Raw genomic sequence first — 12,715 nt, forward strand, 5'->3', positions numbered from 1 at the left:
TTTCTTTCTTTCTTTCTTTCTTTCTTTCTTTCTTTCTTTCTTTCTTTAGCAAGCCTAAATTTGCTCCTTCTTCACACACAAATTTTCACTCATTGCTTTTCTTCTTGTATTCTTGGTAGAATGAGCCTAAGGTTTGTTCCATACCCTTCAGATTATTGAATACAACTATCATTTCCTATCCTTCCAAGTCTTTTCTTCTCCAGGTCAAACATCTTCATTTCTTTCAACTAATTCCCATATGGTATTATTTTAAGGCTCCTCAGTATTCTAGCTTCCTTCCTTTGTACACTCTGAAGCTTATCAGGTTGCCAGTTAATACTGACAGGATTGGATAGTGGCAGGTAAGGAGAATAAAAGCCTGGGGTCCTGGTCTCCTTTACAGTTTGGTTCAGCAGCCAGGTGGCAGTATGTGAATACTTCGTGATGGATGGAAGAAGAGAAAATGAAAGAATGCTTGTAAAGTATTTTGCAAGCTCTAATGCTCTTTATAAACATATGTCAGTTATTATTAGCATTAGTAGCACTAGTATTCCATGCTTACACAAAAATATTTATATTAAAGGCATTTGTTTTGAAATTTATTCTTCTATAGACTTATATTTTCTATTCTTATTTTTGTATTATTTTTAGAAATAAAACTCATAAATGCAGAAAATGTTGAAAATCATTCAAATGAAAACATTAATCTCAATTCCTACCCAAAGTGAGTCTTTAATCACACCTCCAAAACAGCAAACATAGAGATGAAAAATATAAAATTCACTCATTTCTTGGATATGCAACAACTCATAGAGGGGAAAAATAAAAAAATATATATATTGGAATGTTTCACTTTTCATTCACTATTTTGGGGACTATGAAGTTACAGCTAGTAGGTGATATCCAGAGGGCAGCTAAAATGAATTTAGAAAGGAAATTATATATGTATAATGTGTGCTTGTGTGTGTGTGTATATATATATATATATATATGCACACAAGTATACAAATATATACATAAATGTGTATATAGATATGTAGCTTGATCTATCTATCTAATCTCTAATTATGTCTGTCTATCTGCCTATTTATCCATCCATCCATCCATCCATCCATCTATCTATCTATCTATCTACCTGCTTTCCAGCATTTATTGCAATTTACCATGTGATTTAGCATTCCTTCATAGTGGTTGCCTAATACATGCTTACCTCTGAAGAACAGAAAATATGTTTATCCTTATTTGAGAAGATGATCCAGTTCACCACCAGGTCCTGTGCTATGACTGTTTCTTTAGTGTTGGGGATGAATTGTCACTGATCACCCAAATGAAGAAGGACATAGGTCCAGGATCATGTAAGTCTAAGTTTATAGTTGGAAGGGATGGTAGAGATCATAAAATCCAGCTGTTTAATTTTGCAGATCAGGAAACTAAAGCCTGAGATATTCAGAGACTTGCCCAAGGTCACTTAAGTAGTAAATGAAGTAATGGATTTTAACTGGGGCCTCTAACTTCAAATCCAATGCTTTTTCCACTGCACTTGGCTGGGTGTTTAGAAGAATAGTTTGTGGCTCCAGAAAAGGGATTATACTGATAACTGATATATACCAGTAGCTATGTAATATAATAGAGACAGCAACACACATTAAGTCAGGAAGACCTGACTTCAAATCTGGCCTCAGACAATCACTAGTTATGTGATTCTGAACAAGTTACTTAGACTTTGTCTACCTCAGTTTTCTCAACTATAAAATGGGACAATATTAGCACCCATCTCCCCAGGTTATTGTGAGGACCAAAAAAGATATTTGTAAAGTGCTTAGACTAGTACCTGATATATAATAGGTGCTTAACACATGCTTGTTTCTTTCCTTCCTATACAGATTGTCCCTATGATTTTAGCACCTGGTTTTAACTATCTAATTTAGCAGATCTTGTACAAAAACATTATCATAAGTAATAGTCACATGGGAACAGAGTTAAAAATGAAGAGGCTCATGAATTTTGCTTGCCTTGGAAATTTCCATTGTTCTCTAAGACTGAGAAGTAGTGTGTGAGTGTGTGTGTGTGTGTGTGTGTGTGTGTGTGTGTGTGTGTTTACTTTGATGACTGAGCTTTTGGCCTTGTTTAATGAATAAAGTTCTTGGAAACAGAATTATGTCCATTATTATGGAAATATGTTGCCATCTATTGTATAAAAATTAGGTTTTGAGCAAATATATATGTGTATGTGTGTATCTCTCTAGCTATCTATATCTGTGTGTGTGTGTGTATGGAGAGAGAGAGACAGACAGACAGAGACAGAGAGAGAGAGATCACTATGCCCAGTTGTGAACAGTCGTCAATCATTACTTGCTTTGGCATTAGGCAGGAAGTATATCATCTCTGGGAAAATAAAGGTACTGAATTCAGAAAAGCCACTGTATTCTTTGAAAATAATTACTCATTGCAATCTAGTGAAAATGAAATTTGGTGAAATGTGGTTTTGTAGTGGAGACACATGTCCTAGAGTCATGAGAGCAATCACACCAAAGCAATCTTGCTTGCTTCCCTAGCTTAATTAGGAAACATTACAATGTAAGAACTATAAAAGATGCTCTGGATAATATGCATAAATCAAAAAAATCAGACACTATGGGGATGTGGATGATCCATAAAAGGCACTCAGGCTTCTAGATATGAGCTCACATTACTCTGACCAAATGAGATCAAAGGATGTGCCCCCTCATAAATTAAAAACAACAACAACAATAATCAATATCAAACAAAGAAATGGGAACACTTCATTTAACAATATTTATTAAACACTTTCTATGTGCGAAAAATGATTCAAAGCCTCTTAAGTGCAGGAAATAATCTCTGCTTCTTTTGAGGTCCTTAAAACTCTTTTAAGACTCTTGGGGAAAGACTACATGACTGTCCTGTTCCATGTAGCTCCTCTTCCCTTTTGTCACTCTGACCATAGCTTAGTTCTGTTTCTTCTGAGTTCACATTCTACCTAAAATACAAAGACCTCTTCCCAAGAAGGAACAGACTAAGAATAAGTTGGAATAATGGGAAAATTGTGAGTTCTGAAGTTATTTACATTTGCCCTGAGAATTCAAGAGACCAGAAAAGTTTTTTTTAACAAAATATTTCAGAATATCCTTTCTTCACAAGAGGATAAGATGCATCATTATTTTAAAAAAAAAATGTGAATCCTACCATTACCACCATTTCTGATGCTGCTACAATTATTATTCTATTTATAAACATTTATTAAGTTTCCATTTTGTTCTTAGTTCTGTGAGAGGCTTTCCTGAAGTCTTTAAACTTCATTTGGTATGTGACTTCAATTAACCAAATTATAGAATCTTGGAATTAATAGGGAGCTAGAAGGCCATCTTTTCCCATGTGAACCTCTACCTTCTACAGTCTCACTGATAAAAGGACATCCACTCCATTTTGAGAATTTCAGTGCCAGGCCATTCAACATTTAAATTCCTGTTATGGACAGGTCATTCTGCTCATCAACAGAAAACCAAAAAGGTATAGTTTTTAATTTATAAGTCATGCAAAAAATTAAATATTGAACCTAATCATCTCTAAGTCCCCATGTGTCTTATCTATAACAACATACTTAGCATTACAGAGCACTAGATCTAGATGTGGAAGAACATATTCAATGGTCATCTAATCCAATCTTTTGATTTTACATCCAAGGAAAATGAGACCTAAACTGGTTAAGTAGCTTGCCCGTGGTCACATAGGTAGCATGTGTATTGCCAAAGGTTGATTAGCCCCAGGGATTAGAAGAAGACACAGGAGATTGAAAAATAAAATAAATAATATGAAACTGCCTGTCTTCCAAGATGCTTATGATCTGAAAGAAGGGAGAAGGAATATATGCAAATAGCAAAAAATGCAATTTATAATGTGAAAAGCAGGATAGGAAGCAAATAGAAGGCTTAACATAGGATGAGGAAGGTCTGGGTTCTATTCCTGCTGCAGATAGATAGATAGATAGATAGATAGATAGATAGATAGATAGATAGATAGATAAACCATTTATTAAGCACTTATTATGTATCAGGTACAAATGTTGGGAATACAAATAAAAATGTCCAGAAAGTTAGGAGTGGAGCCAAGAGGGAAGTAGCTATGAATGGCCAGGGCATTTCATTAAGTGGACATTTCAGGCATTAGAGGAAGAGCTACAGAATCAGCTACATTTCCAGGAGGACAAGACTGCTGGAATAGATATAGAAAAGTCAGGAGAGTTAGGAGCCAGGAGAAAATGCATACTGGCTTTGTGACTCTGGGCCAAACCTTTTCAGTGCATCAGGCATCTCTTTAAAATTATATCTTGCAGAGCAATTGCTGTTCTGCATTGGAACAGGGAATTTCCTCACAGAGAGTTGCATATATTGATGAAATCAGTGTTTGGGACCAAAAAGGAAACAAACAAAAAAGAAAATGGGACAGATATGAAGAAAAGGAAGGATACATGGGATCAGAGATTAAAGATGTGGTTGAAATGGAGATGGCTTCACGGAGGAAGTATAAGCTGAAGTGGACATTGAAGGAAGAGAAGGTTTCTTGCTTAGCATGTATAAAGCATTCCAGAGTTCATAAAATGCTTTGCATGTGTTCTCTCATTTGGTTGTTTTAGCATCCTTATAGGTAGGTGTCATTATTATCATTTTATAGGCAAGGAAATTTCAAAGTGACTTGGTCAGGTTCACAGTAGCTAATAAATGTTAAGGCAGGATTTTAACTCAGGTCTTCCTGACTTCAGGTCCCACACTGTATCCATAGTGCTACCTACATGCTATCAAGTGTAGTTGTATGGGGAATAATTTTCAGGCCTTTTTACAAATGCACTATAGGAGGAGAAGGCAAATAAAGAATAAGTTATGGTGACTTATACAGTTTTATTGGAATGTAGAGTGGATAGAGGGGATTAGTGTGAAACAAAAGTAGAACGCTCATTTAGAGCCAGACTGTGGAAGAACTTGAAAGACCAGTTTAAGGAAGTTGTATTTTGTTCAATAGGCAATAGGGACCCACTGACAGGTTTTGAACAAAAGAATGATATCAGATCTATGAGCTAGGAAGACAAGTGGCAACTATGTGATGGGGGAACTGAAGAAAACAGAGAATGGGAGCAGTGATGCAACTTAGGAGGCTATTTTAAAAGACAAGAGATGGCAAGGGCCTGAATTAGATTGGTGACAGCAGTAGTAGAAAGAAGGAAATGATACAAAAGATGATGAATTATAGCTGATAGATTTGAAAAATAAGATGAAGGATTGGAGGAGAACAGAGAGCCAATGATGATTGTGAGGTGTTAAGTCTTGCTATTGTCATCAACAGAAATTGGAAAAGTAGAAGCAATGATTTTTTTTGTCTGGAAGATGGTGATTTCCATTTGGGAAATATTGAGACTAGAGTTTAATTAGGATACTCAGGGAAAAACTAGAGAAATTTTGGAGTTATCTTCATAGACGTAATAATAAAACTGCAAATTCAAGAGATCGTCAAGTAAGAAAGTGAAGTGAACTCTGCTGTCTGGATATTGATGACCTAACAACCTAAAGTTTTCTTCTTATATTTTTTTCCAGAAAGAAAATTTCCATCATATGGAAAACTCAGTCTACAAATATTTCTGAAGAAGTTTACAGATTAATAATCATTTAAATATTTTCTTTTATTCTGAATTTAACAAACATCAAATAAAATGAGAATTTCCATAAACAAATTGATTTTCATATGGTATGATCTTCATTTGCCTCAACAAGTTGGTTACTTTTCTCTGGATCCTCTTAAACATCCTTACTAAAATATGGCTCCAGAATCCAACAGATTTTTATTTTCTCATTGTCGAAATTATCACAACCCTTGACACTCATTTTTGTAATAGCTTTCTAACTGATCTTCTCAGCAACAACCTCTTTCCTCTTTGATCCACCCTCAACAAAGCTGCCAAAACAATCATCATAATGCACAGTTCTCTCCATGTCAATCCCCTCTTCAAAATCCTCTTAGATCTCCAAAAGTTAGTTGTATGTCACCATCACCCCTTATAGTTGGCTAGGTAGTATAGTGGATAGCGTCTTGGACCTGAAGTCAGAAAGAACTATGTTCAAATCCAAATTCAGACACTTACTAGCTGTAACTCTGGACAAGTCACTTTAACCTCTCTTTGCCTCAGTTTACTCATCTACAAAATAAAGATAGTAGTATTAGCTGTCAGGTTTTTTCTGAGGATAAGGAATAAAATTTGTGAAGCACTTTGAAAACCTTAAAGTGCCATATAAATGCTAGCTATTATCATGATCATTGTTATAATAAGAGGAAGTCAGGTAGCAGAATGTATAGTGTGCTGGAAGATGTGATTTCAAATCTTGCCTCAAATATGTTCTACCAGTTACTCTGGGCAAGTCTCTTAACCTCTTTTTCCTCAACATCTAAAATCTCTAAAATGGTAATAGCACCTGCCTCACAGAGTAACCTTAAAGCACTATATAATTAAAAGCTATTAATATCTTTGATGCCTCATTTCACATTACTCTTTCTTGTTTCAGCCAAAATAGATGTATCTCTTTCTCTCAGTCTTAAATTTTGGCTCCCGTTTCTGTATATTTGTAAAGGCTGCCTCTTTTATAACTACAATACACTTTCTCCTCATCTCTATTTTTAATAATATTTACCTTCCTTCATCTCAGGAACTAGTTCTTCTATGAGAGGTGAGGTTTTGATTCTCTCAGCAGAATGTTTTTCTTCCCCAAATTTTTGTAAAACTCTTCATCAGGACATTCCTTTACTTCTAATACTCACCACTTGCTATTATATTATCTATTTATGTCTTATGCCTACCAGTGGAATAGAAGGTCATTGAAAGTAGGTAGTTTAATTTTTAAAATCTTTGTATTCTCAGCAATTAGCACAATGCTCAATAAATGTTTGGGAAATGGATGGCAGACATTTTCATAGAGGTAGATGTATTCATAGAGAGACAGACAGATACAGAAAGAGACAAAGACAGAGAATAATTCTAAAAGCTAGAGATAATTCAAAAGAGTACGTTATATGAGAAGCCAAGGGAATAGAAATTTCACAGAAGGCAGAAATGGTCAACAACATCAAATGCTGCAGGGAGGTTGAGCAGAATGTGAACTGAAAAAAAAAAGACACGGCATTGACAATTATGCTTTGAAGAGAATAAGAATTTTTAAATCTGGGGGATAAAGATTATCAATGTTGTATTTTTCTCATATCTTTTAATTATCTTACTAGTTAAATTTTTAGTTTAGTTATTTTCAAAGAAAAATTATAATTTTGGCTAAGATCAATAATATGTAATAAATTGATGAATTCCAATGGATGCCAGACAGAATTTTATTAGTCTTTATATAAGCATTTCTTGATTTAGCTATAACATAAATCTATGAATGCTGAAATCTAATGATGAAGCTATGGACAATTAATTACTGCTTTTGATCTGATTTTTATAAAATTATCATTAATAATAAAGCCAGGATACTTTACCATCAGAAACATATTATTGTTACAATTAATTTGGTTCATAAACATATTGTTATGTTTGTAACCACAAGCAGGAACAATAATAATATCACAATGAGCCAAAGGGGAGTTTGCAAACTGGTTCAGATTAACCTCCTGTTACCACTGTGTTTTAACAAGTGTTTTCAGCATTTGGAGAGCTACAAGATGTCATTCATTTCTACCGAACTCAAATGAATACCAGTCCTTAAGTAGAAAAAGAATTATGTTTTGTTAGAGTGAGTTTAAAGTAAAACTAAGTTGTCAAAGATAAAACTGGAATTTACCTAATAAACTGCCTTGAAGTACATTGAATTTGCTGTGATTTTGTGAATCAAAGACCTAGGTTTAGTCCTTCCCTGTTGGACTATTTTTTTCATGTATCAGGAGGAGATAAAGGACTAAATACTTATCCTTTGTGTCCATTCATTTTTTTAAGAGAGGAGAAGGAAAGAGAGATGCACTTAGAGGAAAGCTGAGAAAAATGTCAGGATAAATTGACAGAAAAGCATACACACACACACATATAAATATATAATAAACAATAAAAACAATTGAAGAATCAAAACTACTGAAAAAGGAGCCAGAGTAAACACATTGTTCACAGCTAGGGTTCAAATACCATGCATGCAGATAAGAGATCTTTGAATCAGTCTTTGGGGGTTTCCCAAAGAACTGAAAAGTTAAGTGACTTGCTTAAAGTCACACAGATAGTGTGTATCTAAGGCACAATTTGAACTCAGGTTTTTCTGGTTTCAAGATCAGCTTCATATCCACTAATAATACAAACCATCAATTTACTTAATATAAAGAAATAACAATTGAATTTTTCATTACCAAACCTTATTTGCATATATTTTAACTTATAGGGTTGTGTAACATCTTTCTCAACAAAGTATTTCTATAGTTATCGCACTTAATAGCTGATAGTTCTCTCTCTTTCTCTCTCCCCCTCTCTCTCCCTCTCTCCCTATCTTTTTCCCTCTCTCTTTCTGAACTAGAAGTGTGCCAGGGAAGCTAGACAGCAGAGATGAGGAGAGATGGGGATCAATGAAAATGCTTAGAGTTGGAAGATTGGGTGTCTTGACTGAGGAGCAGCAAGGTAGGCAGTTCACTGGATAACAACGTGCTTGTGATAAGTAAAGTGTAAGAAGACTGAAAGGGTAGGAAAGGACTAGGTTATAAAGGGATTTGAACAGAGGATTTTATATTCTGGAGTGAGGATTCAACAATGACGCCTAAGTTTTGAGCCTGGGAAACAGGGAAGATGGTGGTGTCCTCAATAGTAATAGGGGCATTCAGAAGAGGGGAGGGTCTTGGGAGAAAGATGAATACAGTTTGGCATTGGTTGAGTTTTAAGACATCTACTGGATATCCAGGTCTATATGCCTGTAAAGCAGTTGCAGATGTGAGACAGGAAGTGCAGAGTAAGGTCAGAAATTGCTAAATAAATCTGAGAATCATCTACATACAGATGATAATGGAATCTATCTTCATTCATCTGCTCTCTTTGAATGTGTCTACTATCTGTTCCCTATCAATGTTATATCTTTTGTCTCCCTACTTTGTAAAATCATACCTTATGTTTGGAATGCACTTCCTACTCACTCCCACCTTGTAGAATCCCTAGCTTCTTATAAAGCACACCTCAGGTAGTGCTTCTTTCACCAGGCCTTTCCCAACATCCCCATCCCCCAGTCATTAGTTAGCACTCTCCTTCACATTTTTACTTACTATGTATATACTTTGGATACTTATCTGAAGTATAATGTAAATTCCTTGAGCATAGAGAAAATTTAATTGTACATAAATCTGATTTTAACTTGGTTACTTAAAGCAGATTTCTCAGGGCACTTTAATGGTTTATTTTTAACAGAAAAAAAACCCTAAATACTGAGGAAAATGAGGATTGAATAAAGAAAGTTTTTTTTAATTCTTAGAGAAAGTCTGCTTAAAGAACTGAGTGATGTTTTTATTTATTTGAACTTGTTTGCCCACCTGCTACTATGTTTCTCTTCATGTGTTTCTCTAAATTTCACAGAACCCCTAGGGATCTATGTGTCAAGATGATTAAAAGTGGCATTCTATCTTTCTGGAAAAACAATGGTGGAGCCTCCCCTCTCCTGTTTGGGAAAATTAGTAAAGAAGAGGAGGCATTTGTGTGAGGACAGAAAAAAATTAGAAGGAATTCTCATCAGAATTCAAAATTTTCTATTTACAGAAATATTGTTCTTCTACTGAGTACCATAGAAAACTCAAAACATGGATTGAACCACAATATAATGGACATAAAAGGTCTTTCTTCATTTTATGTCATCCATAAAGCATAAGATGGGAAATAATGTCCGCAGTCTATGGTGAATATGGCCATAACAAGGTGGTCTTTTATTAAGTTACTAGAAATGAGTCATCTATACATTGTGTTGGGATTTTTTTATTATTTCAGGATGTAGTCACAATATGACTTTATTCAAGAACTCCTTTTCCTAAGTAACATGTTAGTCATGGTTGACCATATGCATGAGATAGAGTAGGCTGTCCCCTTAGATGAGTTGTTCCTTCTACTTCTTATAGCCTATGACGACAGAAGGGTAGATAGATGGCACATTGGACAGAGCACTAGGTTTTGTATCAGGAAGAGTCATCTCCATGAGTTTAAATAGAGCCTCAGACACTTACTAGCTGGGTGACCCTGGACAAGTCACTTAACCTTGTTTGCTTAACCTCGTTTGCCTCAGTTACTCATCTGTAGTAAAAGCTGCAGAATGAAAGGTAAACCATTACAGTATTTTTGCCAAAAGGAGGAAAATTCCTTCAGAAGACTACATTTACTGTAATGCTCCGTGTCTAATTCTCTTTATCACAACTTCTGATTATAGGGACCCAACAAAGATTTACTACATCAGCCCAAATCCTTAATGTAAAACTTCAATGTCTCTCTCACAGAACTAAAGCATGCACACTCTAATTCATGTGGGATTTGCCTTGGTCAGCCTTAACACACATATAAATTGAATGATAAAAGTGAGATAACTTTCAACATTTTTTTTTTGCTAGGCAATGGGGTTAAGTGACTTGCCCAGACTCACACAACTAGTAAGTGTTTTGTGTCTGAGACCGGATTTGAACTCAGGTCCTCCTGAATACAGGGCCAGTGCTCTATCCACTGCACCACCTAGCTGACCCTCAACATTTTTTGAAAAGAAGAAGAAGAAGGAGGAGGAGGAGGAGGAGGAGGAGGAGGAGGAGGAGGAGGAGGAGAGGAAGAAAAGAAAGGATGAAAGAAAGGGAAGAAAATGAAAGAAAGAAAAAAGAAAGAAACAAAGATTCCTGGTGCTGGATAGAGTTAGAAAATCTCAAATGTAGCTTTCGTCTCATTTATACTCAAAGTTAGAGCATACCTGGAGTAGACAAGACAGTTTTTTTTTTTGGCATCAATCTTTTTACATAGGTTTAAATATGAAGCAACTTTGCATTTCATTATTAAGATTGGTTATCTTCTCCTGAGTTACTGAAGAGGTAATGAATAGATTTACAAGCCTCCTTTAGATAGCATTCATCAACATAAAAGTACCTTTTAAATTATTTACAATTGTTTCTAACACAAAGCAATTACAATACAATTAATGCAAGTGCCATTATTTTCAAGCTGTGCATGGTAAAATGAACACATTGTTATTTATGAATCATCATCTCTTAAGGAAAAGTAGAGCCTCTTTTTAAAACCCAGTATATTATGAAGAGGAGACAATCCTTTTACAATTAAATGGCAAAGGTTCACATAACTTCATTCATAAATTTCCCCCCACTACTATTTTTCCAAAGTTGAAAAGAATCAGCTTTTCTCTAGTTCCTGAGCTCAGAATATGACACTAAAGTTTCTTATTTGTTTTCATTTTATAAATTTAGGACTTAGGGTATCATATTTTCATCCATTTGTCAGGTAGATGCATTCTGTATACAAATAATTTAGATTAAAAAGTCACTAAAAACCTCTGAATTTCCTATGGGAAAAAATTTATGAGAAAGAGGCAAGATGGCAAAACATATGGAAAGCTGGCCTTAAAGCTAAGAAGATCTGGATTTACATTCTGCCCCTGCAGTTTGACTCTGGGCAAATCACTTGAACTCTTAATGTTATAGACAACTTCCTAAGACTTTGAATTTCATGATAGGTACCTCCTTGCATTGGTAGAGAAAGTTTTTTTTTTTAACCTAGAAACTCCCTTATACCAATAACATCAATCCAATCTCCCCATCCTGCAGAAAGAGTTAAGATATAATTCAGTACTCAGTAACTGTTCATCTTTTCCCCTGAAATAAACAAAAAAGAGTGGGCTTAAATTGCATAAGGAATAATATATAAGACTATTTAACCCATGCATATACACACTCATTAATTTTCTCTGTGAATGGATTGTGACTTAATGAAATACATTATTAGGTAAGATATCTGGTCTACAACAGGCAGCATTGACTGAAGTCTCAAATCACTTGACAGTTTTAGGGACTAGCATGGATTATCCAGGAGTGTTGCCAGAGTTTACTATGCCCACAAATCATATTTTTGAAACTAAAGCCATTTGGTCTTCCTCTGTAGCATTAGAAACCTTGGTCACAAGGTGCCCCATTCCTGCCTATTCAGTATGCCAGATAAAATTTTAAAATGTCATAGAGGACCAGGTAGTCTTACATTTCCTATAGCTGGTATATTGCATATGTGCATAAAATATTATATCAATAATATTTATTAAAATGTTGAGACATTTTAAAATGTAAGTTCAAGACAATAATGAGCATATTCCTTCATAGATAGGAGTAACAATGATTGTAACTATTAAATAATGTTTTAATAACTGTTGGATTCCCAGTTTTTAAATTATTATTTTACTTCTTTCTTTGTAAGCCAGTGAGTTTCACTTGGATAATTCTAATAACTGACTTGGACTGTATACTATAACATTATTTGATAGAACAGTGATCATCATATATTTATTAAGCAACTTATTATGTACCTGGAATTGTGCTGTTAACATATAGAAATAAAAATAAAGACAGCCCCTGTACTCAAGGAGCTTACATTGAATGAGGGAAGACAACACATAAAAGCGAGCTGAAAAGAGTGTAGGGGCAGAGTGGGAGTGGAGGTACTTGACACGAAGGCATGATGGGGAAGTACAAATCAAAGTCT

The sequence above is a fragment of the Vombatus ursinus genome, unplaced genomic scaffold (genome assembly GCF_900497805.2).
Source record: "Vombatus ursinus unplaced genomic scaffold, bare-nosed wombat genome assembly UNPS02006779.1, whole genome shotgun sequence".
Classification (NCBI taxonomy): Eukaryota; Metazoa; Chordata; class Mammalia; order Diprotodontia; family Vombatidae; genus Vombatus; species Vombatus ursinus.